Consider the following 18,416-nt stretch of genomic DNA (forward strand, 5'->3'; position numbering starts at 1 on the left):
TAGATGCTGGCCTCTAAGATCCTACTTTTTCCATTAAGTTTTATATAACCTAAGTTTGGTATCCGTTGAGGTAGAATATTAGATATACCAGGAGGAGAACCTGGGGATGCAAGATTCAGGGGGAAAAAAATGAGGACACCCAGTTAAATTAAAATTTCAGATAAACTATAAACAATTGGGACATATTTATATTAAAACTATATTCACTATTTACCAGAAATTCAAATTTTTAATGCACATCCTGAATTTTAACTGGCAACCCTGATCTTACCCTTCTGCAAAGTACTGTTGATGTCACAAAAAAAAATTGAAGAAAATTGGTACTCATCTAGAGAAAAATAAACCGGTAATTTCTTTTTAACATAAAGCTATTATATTTTAATCATTAAGATAAAACAGGATAAGAATACACTGAGCACTAAGTTTTCCAAATATTTTGAAAAAAAGTAAGACAAATGATACTAAGGTTGTTGTTTCAGGTAGAATTGAAGGCGAGGTAGAATTATTTCTTTAGGTAGTTCAGATGCTTGGTGAGCACCACTAACGACAGGCACTGTGCTGGACACAGGAGGAGCAAGATAAACCAGATGCCGCCCCATTCCCAAGAAGCCCTAATCTAGTAGAGGAAAGAGACAGAAGAGATGATAAACATGTGATAGAAATAGGAACACAGTGAAAAAGGGGATTTCATGCTTTTCCTCTGTCCTCCCATAGACCCTACAAGTGCCTAGTCTCACCACTAATGAGGTGTGACTATCAGGTGAAGAGATTTCTTTTAAACAAATAGACCAGAATGAGGGCCGGCTCTTGGTTCACTTGGGAGTGTGGTGCCGATGACACCAGGGCCACGGGTCCGGATCCCTATGTAGGGATCGCCGGTTGGCTCACTTGGAGGAGCGTGGTGCTGACACCACCAGGTCAAGGTTGGAGACCCCTTACCGGTCATCTTTAAAAAAAAAAATAGACCAGAACTGTCTGCACTGATTCTTGGTAAACATCACAACCTGCACACTGTCTGCCAGATGATAAAATGTCAAAGCTGGAAATAACTTTAGAGATCTCACCCAACATGCTAGTTTTATGAGACCAAAGCCTGTGATCCCACAGCCAGTGATCATCAAAGCAGCTGACCTCTAATCTGCACTCTGTCTAGAGTGTTCTCTGGCTGCTGCTTCCTTAGGTGAGGTCCGGCCATGAGGATGAACTGGTTCCTATCTCCGTTTCCAATTGGTTCACAGAAGCAGGTAAAAAGTGTAGAAACTGACTTATGAACTACTGATGCTAGTTATTTATGCCAAAAGTCCTTCCTTCCTCTACTTGTCACCTTTACTTAAAAGAATAAAGAGAGGAGAACGAAGAAAAAAGAATAGTGTTGAGATTGAGTCTTTGGACGAAAACGGTAAAACTACATAAAAGTAGTGAAGTACATGTCTCTATTTTCCTCTTACTTCCAGTTCTTCAAATCCTCCTTTACCTAGGGTGTCTTCCTCTCAGAAGTCTCTGGTGTCTTGTTGGGAAAGTCTTGTCTCCCTCTTCCCCGTAACAGCCCATGTTCCTGTACATATAGGTATAGGCTGGTCTCTTCAAAAAACGGAAAACCAATTAAACCAATTCTCATTAAAATGTGAATGATTAATAGGTTCTAACTTTCTCAATCCACCCAGGAACATTTTCCTGTACTAATGAAACTGGTGAAATTCCAGGTGTAAACACAGAGATATTTTTAGTCATTAGTGTTTCTTTCTCTGTTTCCCACACACACTCCCCACCCCCCAACCCCACCTATAATAGTAAGATACAAGGGACCTCTGGACAGACAATTTTTATGGTACTTCATGGCTAGTCCCCAGTTTATCATCCTCTGCTTCAGTAAAATGCCTAATACTTATCTACTTTGGGCCCCTACATATTCAAAAGTTCCCAAATTTTCTATATTATATTGTTACAGAAATATTTGTCATGTTCTATGCCTAGGATTCCTCCTTGTGCTTACCCCATTTTTCTCTACTGAGCCATATTCTAATACACTCGGCCTTTGTGTTTCAAATGCAGTTGAATCCACCCCACAACATAAGCCAAAACTATGGTCAGACAGGCTCTTCCCTAATGGAAGAAAGATGGCTGTGTCTGCCCTAATGCACACTTTCCAGATTCCGTTCCAATGACCACTGGGATTTGTTTAGGAATTTGCTCAGTCAGAGATAGCAAGGTACAAGATACTCCTGCTGGGAGCTCTAGGGAAGAGGCCTTCACTCATTCTCAGGGAACTTTAGCTTGTATAGACTGAGGCTGCTGCTGTCTACTACTGCCATCAGGGGAGAGTTAGAGAATGGAGCTAGAATAAACAGAGGTAAGATAAAGAAAGATAAAAATCAGGTCCTGGTGACATGTTTAAGTTCTTACATGAAGCTAAACCACACAAAGTAAGCCCTACTACTGAACTTTAAGTTTCATGAGCATTAAATTCTCTCTTTACTTATGCAGTTTAGATTGATTTGCTGTCATTTGCAATCAAAATAACTTGAAAAAATTAGTATACTTAGAAATATCTGAGACAATAGATGAAGTATGCAGCTATAAAAAAGAGGCAGAGTGCCAGAAAGATTTTTAGAAATCAAAAATGTAATTTCCTAAATAAAAATCTCAATGGAAAGCTTAGAAGAGAAAGCTGAGAAAATGTCTCAGATGTAAACCAAAAAGATGAAGCAATGGAAAAATATGAGGGGAAAAAAAAGTTGGGAAGTGGAGACTCAACTGAAGAAGTCCAATGTTAGTCAAATAGGAGTTCTAGGGGGGACAAAAGAGAGACAGCTAAAGGGAGAAAATAGAAGAAAAATCTTAGAGCTAAAAAAAATGCCTTCAGGATGAAACACTATGTAGAATCAATAAAAAGAGATTCATACCAAAGTATATCCTTGTAAAACTACAGAACTCCAAGGAAAAGGTGAATATACTAAAGCTTCTAGAGAATAAAAATAGGTTACCTACAAAAGAATGGAATTCAAAGTAATATTAGATTTCTCAACTGGGTTCACGAATATAAGAAGACAATGTCTTAAAAATTTGGAGGAAAAAATGGTTTGGGTATATGATTCTATATTACCGAATAATGAACATGCTGACCAAAGTAATAAGATTAGAAAAAGATATGGACTGAAAGGAAAAAGACAAAACTGTGATTATTTGCAGATGTTTTGATCTCTAAATCAGTCAACTCTTAGAACTGGTAAGAGAGTTGAGCAAAGTTCCCAGATAAAAGATCAACTTATTAATAGTATTGTTCTCCACTCATCAATTAGAAAATATAATTGAAAGATACCATTTAGAACAGCAACAAAATCGTGTGAAAATAAAAAGTTTAAGGAAAAAATTAAAAGTTTAATAGACATGCAAAGACTCCCCTGACACGCCCTTCTGGAAAAATTTACATAACATCAGAAAACAGTGAGACTAACCCAGACAGTACAATGAAAAGAAAAAATCCAAGATGGCAGCTAAGTGCCTGGAACAAGAAAGTAGAAAGTGTGAAGAAGAACGTCTTCAAAAAGAATGTTGGGATGGAATTCATTCTGCAAATTATATTATAAAGAGGATGAAAGAACTTAGTGATATGGCAAAGCTCTCCATAAGAATTTAAAGACAAGGGCCGGCCCATGGCTCACTTGGGAGAGCGTGGTGCTGACAACACCAGGTCAAGGGTTAAGATCCCCTTACCGGTCATCTCAAAAAAAAAAAAAAATTTAAAGGCAACTCTGGAACACTAAGAAAAATTTTAGAAACTTACAAAAAATGTAATGGGCCAAAAAGGAAGCATTCTCTTTCAAGGGGCACAGATTTGGTAAAGAAGGAGTACATTTCCTTTTCTACTGGTTCAGTACTGACTCTGTGTTAAATAATATGATAAGTTCATATAGTAAGATTAAATATTTACATTTCATAGTTATAATAATTTAAATGCTGTTTTTATTTCTAACTTTGGAATAATCAACATTTAAATAAAGCATGGATGGGGCTGGCTGGTTAGCTCAGTTAGTTAGAGCACAGTGCTAATAACATCAAAGTCCAGGGTTCTATCCCTGTTACCAGCCAGCTGCCAAAAACTAAAAAAAAAAAAATTTTAAATAAAGCACAGATGGTTACATTTGTAATTATAGTTAAAGAACAGAGTATAAACATCATAAACCATGCAATGAGATAATGATAAAAGTACATAGATGACAGAAATTAAAAGAGAAATGAAGGGGTTAGGAAAAGAGAGGTTACCCTGAAGGGGAATGTGACATCATCTTACTTAGCAGGTATTTATCAGTTATCTATTGCTGCATAAGAAATACCCCATCCCAAACTTAGTGGCTTGAAAGACCAATAAACATTTCTTCATCTCACAGAATTTGTGTCAATCAAGAATTCAGGAGCAAACCAGTCTAGTGGTTCTGTCTTAGGGTTTCTCATGAGGTTGCTGTCAGGAAATTAGCTTCAAGCTGCAGTCACCTGAAAGTTTGTCTAGGGCTGGGTGATGCTTCCAAGATGGCTCACGCACATGGATGGCAAATTTGGTGCTGGCTATTTGCAGGAAGCTTCAGTTCTTTGCCACATGAACCTTCCATTAGATTTGCTCAGGTATCCTCGTGATAGGAAACTGGCTTCTCCCAGGAGAGAGCAAGGTGCAGCATCTTTTATGACCTAGCATTGGAAGTCACACACCATCATTTCTGCAACATCCTACTGCTTACACAGGTCAACCCTACTTAATGGGAGAGGGTCTATAAACATGAGATGGTGAGGATCATCGTAGGGGAGGGAGTTACAAGAAGCTGATTCCACTGGGCATTAATAGATACTCTTTGTCTAAGGATGATGGAATAAAAAGTAGATGTTTAAGTATACTATTTAAAGTTCTAAAAATAACCACCGAGAGGGGAGGGGGGAGGGAGAGTAGGATGGGGAGAGATTGGACAAGGGGCATAAAGAATAAGTACAATTTGTAACAATATACATAATAGTAATATTGATTTGATCAACATATGTCAACAGTGAACTCCCAAAATATGTATAATCAATTATGATTCAATAAAAAATTAAAAAATAAATAAAATAAAATAAATAAATAATAAAAATAAACACCAAAAGAACACAAAATAATAGTATAACTAACAAATTCAAGGGAAGAGGCAAGAAAGGTGGAAATCATCTTTCATATAGCAAATTGACTAGTATAGTCTGAAATTAATACATCAAGAAACAAATAAATAAGAATATTATTTAGTATGATGGTAACACCTTTAGAATTAAAAATAGAACAATTAAGAAGTGACTACCTCTGGAGAGTGGTACTAGGATAGAGTGGGAGATGTTTACTTCTTATTTAAAAGCATTTTGTATCAGCTGATTTAAAACCATGTATATGTATTATTTTAATAATAACTTAAAAAGTATAATTTTATCTTCAGGATTTAAGTATGTTTTCTATACTACATATGCTGTTATTAATCCAAAAACAATACAAAAGTACTTCAAAAATTTCGTGGAAAAGTGGAATTAAAAGATGAACTTTTTGAAAACCAAAAAACTGTTAATATACTTTCACTCCCCCATAGCTAAATAATCACTTAGCACCACTGCATATGCTGAACACAACTTTAATGGCTTAAAACAAAGCACTGTTCAAACAATAAACTTGTCTGGACTTTTTTATGTTCTGGTATAGTGCAATTCTTACATGGACTTGTTTCAGAAGTTACGAATTTGCTTACCATCCACAAATTCACACTCACTTTCTGGAAGAATTGTGTGTGTGTGTGTGTGTGTGTGTGTGTGTGTGTGTGTGTGTGTGTGTGTGTGTGTGTGTGTGTGTGTGTGTGTGTGTGTTTTCGTATTCCATAAGAGTCATTAAGACGCTATTGAAAATAAAAACTTTCAGTGAAAGTTTATATTCTTAAATTTGTGGAGCTCATGACTAGGACCATTTTAGGACCATAGGAAGAAGCTTTAAGAAATGGAAACTATTTTATTGTAGAAAACCAATGAAAATACAGCATGCAATAGACATTTTCTTGTCACCCATGTCCTTAAGACTCTAAAATTAACCTGGCAAAGAGATGACTTGGGAGTCGAGTGGGCATATGATAGAAAGACAGCAGCCTGCTTTGCCTTGTCCCACAGAGAAGAGAGCGTGCACCAACACGCAGGGGCAGCAGGAAGGCACATGTGCACTCAACGACAGGAAAACCTTCCTCATGATCAGAGCTGTCCAAAAATCAAAAGGGCTGCCTTGAAAGGGCTAAGTTGGTGATATTAGAGCAACTTGGTGGCAAAGTGAAACTGAATTACTACCTTTCCTTTCAACTCTGAGATTTTTATAAATAAGAAGTTTTACATGGAGTGAATGTTGCCCTCAAAATTTATGCTGAAAATCTAAACAGTTGGGAAATATTTCTAATACAATATTTGATCCATTATGGACATAGGAAATTACCCAAGCTGCCACATAGTGTTAGACAAAACAAAACAGAACTGACTTAGTCTAGCAAGTCTTTTAGGACTCTAGGATCAATCTGGCATTAAGTCCCAAATATAGTTAACTATCTAGAGAATGGTTGTGTTTCTCAGGCTTCTTTATGGATTGTCAGGCTGTTACATCTCACTTATTTCATGAGCATCATCTAGAAGCCACAGTAAAAATTAAATAGCAAAACAGAATCATCACTGTGATTATAGGACACAGAGAGTCTAGAATCAGGAATGAATGTTTGCCATAGAACAATCTGGCTAGGTTACAGACAGATAGGATGAGTGTCTGACCATAAGATGATGCTTAATCAAAGTTGCCCTAAACAACTCTTCCAGGATCTGTTCATCATAAAAGAGAAAATGCTGCAAGGCATAGTCACAGCAAAACACAACTCCAAACAATATACAACTATAGAAGCAAGGGTAGAGAGGCTCATCTGATACATCAATCAGAAATACAGAAGCTAAGTCAAAACACATGAGAATTATATAGGAAAAGACCCTCAACTGCAGACACTGACAGGGCCTAAAAAGCCCATGTTATTCCCAACTAAAGAAGGTTTGTGGTAGATGTGAACTGGTGACAAACTGGGGCAGCTGCCAATGATCACCCAGGGTCACATCTGTGCTACTGCTCTTCACTGCTCTCTGGTACAAGATCTTGCCTCTCCCTGGCCCCAGAGACAGGCACATGGTTGGGTTAATCATGGGGTTCCTCTTCACCCCAGCCACGATGCCATGCCAGGGTTAGACAATGGCCAAACCTACAGCTAGGAAGCAAACTCCCTGTTGCCTCTTGGATTGCAGCTCTGGATGGGGAGAATTCTGGAGTGGTATGAGCTTTGGTCTCCACCATCTGGGAAAAGCCCTTCTGTAGTAGTCCTCAGAGGCAAAAACGAAGCCAACATGTACACAGATTCCAGTGGCATTCAAATCTCTAGATGAAGCCAACCCTGGGGCAGGTTCTATGACTGCCCTTTCTGCAATTTGTCTGTGCAAACCAATGCAGTTTGGGGGGCTTTAATTAAAGTTGGATAAAAGAGGCCTAATGCCCATCATACGTATAACAATTTTATTGATGAGATACACCTCTCGGGGAAATAAATGTAAAACAATCTTTTTTCTTTAATTATTGCCTCAAACTGTACTACATTGAGTCTCCCACTTGTCTTTTAAAAACATGTACAGACTAAATGTCTTTCAGTTATTATAGGGGTCGGCAAACTTTTTCTGTAAAGGGCTAGAGAATAAATGTTTTAAGCTTTGTGGGCCACATATAATCTCTGTTGCATATTCTTGTTTATTTTACAATCTTTTAAAAATGTCAAAAACACGAGCTGGAGCCAGATCTGCCCCCTGAGTTATTAAAACCATTAGGTTTTGAGCTTCAATCTCATTGTTGGGAGAGGCACTTTGGGCCCTGAGAGTCCCTACATGTTCCTGCTGGGTGCACTAGACTGCCAGGTGTACAAATGCTCTGACACTGAGCAAATTCTGTAGCAGTTACACAAGGTCACGGTGAAGACCAGGCAGTTTAGCATGACCACCAAGCCAGGTTGAGGGTAAGGCAAGCAAGACACCCAGGGCACAAGATTTAAAGAGGCTTCACTCCCAGCTATCAATCCTGCATTTGCACAGACTGAACAGTGAGTGCCTTCTTAAATTTTGCATCATAGGCTCCATCCCTTTTCCTCATCCTTCTTCTAGCCCAATGACCACAATCTATCTGCTCCCTCTCACAGGGAGGAGAACTGGCTTGCTTGCTGTTTGCTTACAATGTTTGCTGCTTGCTCAAAAAGTGCTGGGCTCTTGGCCCTGGTTGCTTCTCCTGGACCAGGACCCACTGCCTGTATTCATGTTATCTTAGGCCATGAAATCACCCCCATAGGACTTGGGAGCAAACAAAATCAACACAAATATGCTGAAGCTCATGCTTTCATTGTGCCTTGAGTAATAAAAGCTACTTGTCTCTGACGCAGGAGTCTGGCATCTTTGGCCAGCAGACATGAAACATTATCAGGGTAACTTGTTAGCCTGTAAGTAGGGTAAAATCATTCTTCACACTTCTTGATCCTCATATCTGATGGGAAAAAACCCACCCATCTCTTCTCCTATGTCCATCTCAATCACAGACTGGATGTCAACTCCAGGGGCTTGTAACAGGGTTGTCTATCTTTGTGATACCTTCTCTCCTTCCTTCTTTAACGCTGGAGTTGGGAACAGGGAGGAAGGATTAGGCAGATGGAAATATGTAATTGCCTGCCCGCCTGCCTGCCTGGTGGTGGTGATGGTAGGAAGGATCCCTCATTTCTACTTACTGGACATGGATCTGTCTGAAGCTGGTGGCCTCCAAATAGTTATGTGTGTTCTTGGGTTACTATCGGCTTTATCCCAGCTCCTTTGTTTGCCGAGAAGCCCCTCAGGGAGAAGAAGCCTAGTCCCCTTTGACCCTGACTGTGGTAAATGTCCTCAGCCCCCTCTTGAGGTGGGTTGTCTTCTCACTTGACCTAGGTAATTGTACAGTTCCTGTCCTTCCTTTAACCTCCAAGTTCTTTCACAAGGTGTCCAAAGAACCTCTAAGAGATACCTCTTCCAGAGAATCTGAGGACTGTGGAAACTTGAAATGGGATGGCAGCTTCCACCTTCTTCTCTCTAGGCCACATCAGGTTCCTTCCCGCTACGCTGACACGGGCTACTCTATCAATCTCTCACCTTCACAAACCTCTAGACAGAAACAGCGATTAGCTTCTATGTACACATACTGCCCCAAATTCTATGGGATATATTTCACTCTAGGCTCTGTCCATGCTCCACCAAAGTGACAGTACAATAAAGACCTGTGAATACTCTTGAGGCCACTCACTCCACTCTCTGGGCTTGGGAACCACCTCCACCCCACCACACCCACATCCCCCTTTCTCTCCCCCAGGAGAGGGGAAGTAACCTCCTGCTACACACTCTGTTTGTCCTCAAGGCCAAGGATTCACTCCTCCTCAAGCCTCTCCTTATACACACTTGAGGAAGAAGGCAGTGGTTGATAAAGTAAATCCAGAATTTGGCAGTCCTAGACAATGGAATATAGGAGAATCTAGTACCCTTTGGTCTCAGCTTTGGGCCTTGCCAGCAATTCCAGAATAGCAAAAGCCCCACAGGTATTTGTAAGATGTGGGTCTTTTAAAACCACACTTGAGGGCCAGCCCTGTGGCTCACTTGGGAGAGTGCAGCACTGGGAGCGCCGAGGCTGCGGGTTTGGATCCTATATAGGGATGGCTGGTGCGCTCACTGGCTGAGCGCGGTGCGGACGACACCAAGCCAAGGGTTACGATCCCCTTACCGGTCACAAAAAAAAATAAAAATAAAAAATAAAATAAAACCACACTTGAAATGATCAGAGGCCACAACAGCGCATTGTCAGGTTTCATTCTAACAACAAGAAACTTTGAACTATTTTCATAAGTTTTAGTATAAATGATAACACAAATGAAAGCTGGTCTCAAATTTTAAGGAAAAAATTTTTCAAGAGAAATTTAGAATACATTCAAACATATTAAACAGAAAGGACTTCAGAAATTTGAAAGACAAATATTTCCTTCCTAGAAGCATAAATCTATTTTCTAACTCAGTAGAGTGTTCACAATTATCCCATTGTTCAAATTACTATCTTGTGCACTAATGGGAACACTACCAAAAAATATCTACTTGTGTACTATTAAGTGCTGGCCTTAGAAGAGTCTAGATCTTGGGCCGAGCCCGTGGCGCATTTGGTAGAGTGCTGCGCTGGGAGTGCGGCAACGCTCCCGCCGCGGGTTCGGATCCTATATAAGACTGACCAGTGCACTCACTGGCTGAGTGCCGGTCACGAAAAAAATAAATAAATAAATAAAAATAAAACGGAGTAATATTTTTAAAAAAAAAAGAAGAGTCTAGATCTTTACAGCAGTGGTTCTGAAATGTCCGCATGCATGCATCAGAATCGCCTGGAGGGCTTGTTAAAACACCAATTGCTTGGTCCCCTTCCCAGAGTTTCTGACTCAGTAACAACTGTCAGATGCGGTCTGGGGATTTGCATTGCTAACAAGATTCCAGTGATGCCAGTGCTGCTGGACTGGGAATCACACTTTGAGAACCACTGCCTATGGCATCATTTTCCGTCTCTGAGCATCCAGTGGGCAAAATCCAACCTGTCACTTGTTTATATAAATAAAGCTTTATTGTAACACAGTGTGAAGATATATATATACATATATATTATATATATATATTATAATGTGTGTGTGTGTGTGTGTGTGTGTGTGTGTGTGTGTGTGTGTGTGTGTGTGTGTGTGTGTGTGTGTGTGTGTGTGTGTGTGTGTGTGTGTGTGTGTGTGTATAGGTCTCTGCTCCCAGTGCCCATGAGATAGCTCCTAAACCCCATGGAATTTCCTAGGTGATGGGAGCATTTTTTTGTTAATGAGGTGTCTCTTGGTGGGCTCCTAAATGGCCTCAGGGTAGGGAACTGGTTGCCAGGGGGAACCAACCACATGATTAGAGGGTTGGAACTTTCAGCCACATCCCCTGACTCCATGGAGGGAAGAAGGGCCAATGGCCATGATATCATCAACAATGCCTACAAATGAAACCCCATAAAAAACCAAAAGCATGGAATTAGAATTTATGGTTTGGCGAACACATCCATGTGCTCCTGCTCTTGGAAGTTCCTGCTCTTGGAACCCTTCTAGACCTCACTTTATGTACCACTTCATCTGTATCACTTATTAATATAATAAACCAGTAAGCCTGTTTCCTCAAGTTCTGTGAGCCATCCTAGCAAATTAATCAAACCCGAGGAGGGGGTCATGGGAACACCAACATATAGCCAGTTGATCAGAAATACAGGTTACAACCTGGAGCTTGCAACTGACACCTGAAGTGGGAGATGTCTGATGGAACTGAACCCTTAACTTGTGGGATGTCCAGGTAGATAGTGTCAGAATTGAATTGAATTATAGGACACCCAGTTGTTGTCCACTGGAAAGCTGGTTGTTGGTGGGAAGAAATCCCCACACATTTTGGTGGCCAGAGGTGAAGAGATGAGTGGTGTGTGTGAGAGTAGGAAACACACTTTGTTTTTCTTCTGTCTCATACACACAGCCACATTCATTTGTTTACATATTGTCTATGGCTGCTTTCTCAGTACAGCTGCAGAGTTGAGTAGTTGCAACAGAGACTTTATGGCCTGGAAAGCCTTTTTTGGTCCTTTACAAAAAAAGATTGCTGATCCCTGCTCTAGAGCACCATCCTCTAGCCCACAGCCAACCCTGCCAACATAGCTGCCTGGACTGGATAGAGGATTACTACAGATGATAACCCTATAAGTCTGCTGCTATGACTATGGCATATTAATTGCGGGGGGGGGGGGGGGAGCTGGCCGGTACAGAGATCGAACCCTGGACCTTTATGTTATCAGCACCAACCACACTCTAACCAACGGAGCTAACTGGCCAGTTCCCTATCTTATTAATTTTATGATAGCATTGATTTTGTATGAGTCACTTACTGTTATATATAAATTTTAAATGTTTGCAAAAAACCTCACTTTTTATTCAGGTCACTATTTTAATTCCTTTAATGGAAAGAATTTTTAACAGGCCTCCACACACCTTGGATGATAAACACTGTTGTAGTAATCTATGTTATCGAGTAACAAACGAAAATTGGAAAGATGCAGCATTTATTATAGTGGAGTTTCTCTCATACAAAGTTGTACACACAAGAAAAAAAATCTCATGGAGTCCAAATTATGCTTGGAAATCTAAGTCACCTTTAAAATACAGTATACAACATTTACAGACTATGTTGGAGGCAGATTCTCAATATGTCCAACACAGCCAGTTTTCCTTTCAGTGTTCAAACAGATGGCTCATTCTTTGGGTGAGCAGCAGATGAAATATTTGGCTTGCATTTGAGGCCATCTTGTATAAAAAAAAAAATACTTATCTTTAAACACTAGAATCACACTCTGCACAGGGAGCAGCTCACACTACAAGCCACAAAGAATTTATGACCAATTGAGGGAATGGCAGATTATCTCCCTGTTAGCACTTACTCCCAGGAATACTACTGAGAAATAAGGCAGAAGCGACTGCATGACTTAAATTCTCAACACCTCTTTCTTTCTCTCTGGCCCATAGACTTGGAATTCAAAAATTTGAATGTGCCTCTGATGAGACTCCACTATAATCATGAAGATACTGATAACAAAATAAAGATCTTAAAATAGTGACTCATATCCCACTCCTGGTACCGATTTCTGTTATCACTACACTCAGATTACAAATGAAACAAGCCCAGGTAAACTTATAAGCAAAATAATCTGATTTAAATTTACATAGTATTTTATTGATCAGTAAAATTATATTACTTGTGTGTGCTTGCTGTATTGCCAGTATTTCTCTACTTGTACTTTCGGCAGGCCAATCTTCAACATTTGGGACTGTCCTGAGTACTGAAGGATGTTTAGCATCCCTGGCCGCAGCACACTAAGTGACAATAGTTCCTTCCAGTAACTCCAACCATGTAATATGTGTGCACAAATCATGAATGTGCCCCCGGACATTTCCAAAACCCTCCACACCCTTAGGCCCCTTCAAGAACCCCTGTGATGAACATTATAGTAGACCTGAACAAAATTGGCAAAGGTAGCCAGTTCTTTGGACCAGGTTTTCAAGAGACTAGACATATTTAGTGTAAGATTTTAGCTGGGAACTTTTTCTATAATAATCCATAATTTGACTTGCTGACTTCTTTAATATTGATCTGGATTTAATTTTAGAGTAATATATCCAGGATATTGATTAGAAAGAATGAAACATTGTTTATTCAAGTAGATAACTGTGTTCACTTAAGTTAAAGGAGTCTAAATCAGAACGATAAAAGCAGGAATTGTACTTCTCTGTCTCACTACCATATCCTCCACCCCCAACCCAATCACCACACTGAAAATGGGTCTCCTTTTAACTTGAAAGAATAAACTATAATTGAAAATCAGGGTATCATTATTTCTAAATTTCACATATCATGCAAGATTTTTCTGTAAAGTCATTCACGTTTATTAATATCACTGATTGCATAGAGCATAAACATTTATATATTAGGCTTACTTTTGGAAGACTGTTAGACCTATGTATGCCACAAAGATATTACACGGCAGAGTCCTTGAACAATTATATATAAGAACTACAAACCAGAAAGCCTTAACTGAATAAGGCTGCATGCAGGCAGCTATTAAAACACATGAGAATGTGAAATCTAAAAAGTGGCTACAGAACCAATCTGTTTTCTTTTTCAATAGCTCATCTATGAAAAATAAAAACAGAAAGAGGTAAAATTTAATGAACAACTTTTAAATTGCTGTGGCTTGAATGTCCTCCTCCCCCAGCTCATGTTGGAGCTTAATCCCCAATATGGTATTTGAAAGGCAGGGCCTTTAAGGGGTGAATGGGTCATGAGGACTATGCCCTCATGAACAGATTATCTCATTAATGGAATAATGGGTTAATGGTTTAATAATGGGTTATCAGGTAGTAGACTGGGGGCCTTACAAGAGAGGAAGAAAGCATGTGGAAAAGTGCTCTTGCTCAGCCCTCTCCATATGATACCCTGTGATGCCATGGGACTCTGTAGAGTCCCTACCAAAAAGAAGGCCCTCATCAGTTGCACCCCCTGGAACTTAGACTTCCCAGCCTCCAAAACTATAAGAATGAAACGCTTTTTTAAAATACATTACCCAGTTTCAGGTAATCTGTTGTCAGCAACAGAAAACTAATACACAAGTCTTCAGTTGAAATTGAAACCATTCCTTAGCACACAGGCACAGAATCTTTGTTTTATATAAGCTTATATTGAAAATAAACTAAAATATCCATGACACTTGTGTATCTGATAGTCACAAATTGTAATGTACTTTATAGATACCTGTATCTACATATGCACATAAACTGACTTTACTTACTTAAATAATGAGATTGGTTCTGTAGAGTAAATGACACAACAAATGTTCAAATATTTTGAATGGTTGCTATTTCCATTTTATGGTTAGTGATATGCCTCCATTGTTTTGAAAATGTAGGCAACTGAAATTAGTAGTCAACAACATTCCTCTACAGTCAGCACTAATGAGTATGTTATACATGAATAAAAACACTTATAAAAGCATTCTATGTATTCCTTCAAATAGGACAAGAAATAACAGCCATTACTGGCTAAAAAGTCCTGTAAAATAGCTGACTTTCCACTAATAACATTTTTGCTTCTAGCATTTTGAATTAATACTTTTCATTTGGAGAATTTATACATGTACAGGAAATATATGACACCCACTAACCAATATTTATAGAACATAAATTCTATGTTTATGTAACAACAGAAGCCATAATTTATAACAGATAACAATGCAAGCTTATTACATCAATGTCTTCCTTATCCTAAAACATATATATTTATGGTTTTTGATTAGTTGCTAGCTCTAAATTTTTATATCCATTTTATTAAGTATTCAATTACTAAAATTTAAGTGTTCTGCCCAGCAGTGCCTTGAGAAATTTTTTAAGTATATTCTTGCCTTTTTGATACCTTTTTACTTTATCATGGTCTAGATTCTGGATATCTGAAGAATCCGACCATTTGGGGGTATATGTATTGTTGGACAACTTTATTTTTAATTGACACATAATAATCGTACATATTTATGGGGTACAAGACATTTCAATACATGTAATGGGCAGAACTTCAAAATCTTCTCTTCTTGCTATTTTGAAATATACAATATATTATTGTTAACCACAATCACCCCCCAAAAGATCATACAATATTTGTCTTTCTGTGCCTGGCTTACTTCACTTAACATAATGACCTCTAGTTTCATCCATGTTGCTGCAAATGACAGGATTTCATCCTTTTTTCATGGCTGAATGGTATTCCATTGTGTAAATATACCACATTTTCCTTATCCATTCATCTGTTGATTGACACTTAGGTTGATTTCATATATTGGCTATTGTGACTAATGCTGCAATAAACATGGACGCACAGATATCTGTCCAACACACTAATTTTGTTTCCTTTGGATATATTCCCAGTGGTGGGATTACTGGATCAAAAGGAGGGTTCTAATTTTTTGAGGAACCTCCATACCGTTTTCCAAAGTGGCTGTACTAATTTACATTCCCACCAACAGTGTATAAGAGTTCCCCTTTCTCCACATCCTTGCCAGCATTTGCTACTGTCTTTTTGATAACAGCCATTCTAAGTGGGGTGAGAAGATATTTCATTGTGGTTTTGATTTTCATTTCCCTGATGATTAGCAATGTTATTTTTTTACATACCTGTTGGCCTTTTGTTGTCATCTTTTATCATTGTAACCACTTATTTTAGGATAGGTAATACTATCTGGGGCTAAAATAAAGGGGAATTTCAATATTAAACTACAAATCTATAAAGAATATCTGCCATTGAACAGGTGACACTATGCTAGATGCTGGGAAGTCAGGATCCCCTGACATTTATAATGTGAAACACATGAGACATAAGCTCAAGGGCAAAATGAGCACACTAAAAACCATGCAAAGCCAAGTAAATAATAAAACAGCAAAAATATCCAACTAACAGTCAAAGGCATTATATACAAACTTTTGTTTTAAATTATGATTTGTGTAGTTTCTGAAACCAGCTGATTGGAGGAAAGAAACTTTACTGAACTAAGCAAAGCTTAAGGTAACAGATCTCAGAAGATCTTTGTATTTTTGGTTTTTGGGGTTTTTTTGGCAACTGGCTGGTATGGGGATTCAAACTCTTAACCTCGGTGTTATTAGCACCACATTCTAACCAATTGAACTAACTGGCCAGCCCAGAAGATCTTTAAATCTTAGAAGTACAAGAACTAAGTCATGGTTTTCCACCTTGGCTGCATGTTAGCATCACCTCAATATGGTTACAAAATACCCATGCCCTTGTCCCATCCTCAGAAACTCTAGTTCAACTGTGTGGAGTGGGGACAGACAATGCTATTTATTAAAAGCATGCAGGTAATTCTAATGTGAAGACAGGGTTGAGACCACTGAACTAGATGCAAGGATCAAATGAAAAGTTCAGAGAAAGCAGATGGCAATCTAAGAGTCTGAAGATCTCTCATGGAAATGACCTCATCTGTGCTAACATAAAATATATTAGTGACTATGGCTGGCCAGTTAGCTGGTTAGAGTGTGGTGTTATAACACCAAGGTCAAGGGTTTGGATCCTGTACCAGTCAGCTGCTAAAAAAAAAAAAGACTAAATTATTAAGACTGAGTACATTTTTTTTCTGGCTACTTTTAAATAGCCCTAGAATAAAACTAATTCAACTTTCCTTCCTAATTCACTAGGAATTTAATGCGATATAAGAAATTCAATAATGGATTTAAGAACACAAGAAATTTCATAATGTCAACTCAGCAAGTCTTCTTTCAGCTTTACAGAGGGACCCAAAAGAGTTATCAAAGGCCAGTCCTTCCATCCCTACTCTGGATTCTACTTGCTTCTGAACCTCATTCTATATTAAACATTCTCTTTTCTCAGCACCGCACTCTACCGAGTGAGCCACGGGCCGGCCCCATAAACATTCTCTTTTCTATTTCTTATCTCTCTCTTGGACCCATCCCACCAACATTTAAACATTTCAGTCTCTCTCCCATTTTAAAACAGACGTCCCTGGACTCCCTGTCATCCTTGCCCACAATTCTCTTCTAGTCTCTCTTAGTTCAGTTTGCAACAAGACCATCAGTCCAGCTACGAACTCAGAATCCTGGGACCATCATGACAAATCAATAAATTCTCTGAGACTGCCTTTGAAAAGAAAACAAATTTCCAAACATGTCCCAGACTCTCCACATCCACTGCTACTTACCCAAGTCTGATTCAGCACTGCCTTTGTACTGCATGCCTGGTAAGAGCCTCATAACCTGGTAGCCTCAGATCCACTTTTCTCCTCCCAGATCTATCTCCACACTGTAGCATGAGTAGTCTCTTCTCAGGCAAGCTACTGAACCATGCTTCAGTTTTTCTATGTGTAGTCAACTTTTTTTTTATAGACCTCATAGTATCAAACCAATACTTGACAAAAGCACTTAGCAACTGTAAAGCATAATAAATGTTAGCTATTACTAGTTTATTAACATCCAAATACTTTATAGCAGTTGAACTACTACTTACATTAGGAGAAAAAAAAAATACTATAATATTCAGGAACTTAAAACAAAAGGCCTACAAAGTCTTATCTTATCTGGCCTCCACCAACATCCCGGTCTCATTTTAGACTCAACACACCAGCCTTGCTCTTATGAGCCTTTGCAATGCTGGCACCTTTACCTGGAATGCTCTCCCTGCCCCACTTGGCCAACTAACTCCTGCTCATCCTTTACATTCTGGCTTAAACTTTGATTTCTCCAGTAAGCCTACCCCGAGTTCCTCACTCCCAACCTCACCAATGTCAGGTCTCCCAAACCTCCTGTGCTACCTCCAGGTACATCACATATGTAAAGATATGTTTGTTCTATGATATTCCTTCTCACTAAACTGAGCCCCAAGAAGGATTATGTCTGTAATTCCACCAATTAGCACCATGACTGGGACAATATAGGTTTTCAAAGATTTGGTAACTGACTTTAATGACACGACTGAAAAATACCCTTAAGTGCTATACTCAAACAGAAGCCTGTGACTCCATTCAACATAAGTTGGTAATTGTTGGCATTTCTCTATCACTGTGTCTTCCTTGAATTTCATTAATAACAAGAAAGGTGATACCATACAGAGTAAGAAAGTATCTTCATTTTTTATTTCTCATATGACTTTTCTAACCTAAAAGTAATATTTCTAATATAACTTTTATGGAG

The sequence above is a fragment of the Cynocephalus volans genome, chromosome 15 (assembly GCF_027409185.1).
Source record: "Cynocephalus volans isolate mCynVol1 chromosome 15, mCynVol1.pri, whole genome shotgun sequence".
Classification (NCBI taxonomy): Eukaryota; Metazoa; Chordata; class Mammalia; order Dermoptera; family Cynocephalidae; genus Cynocephalus; species Cynocephalus volans.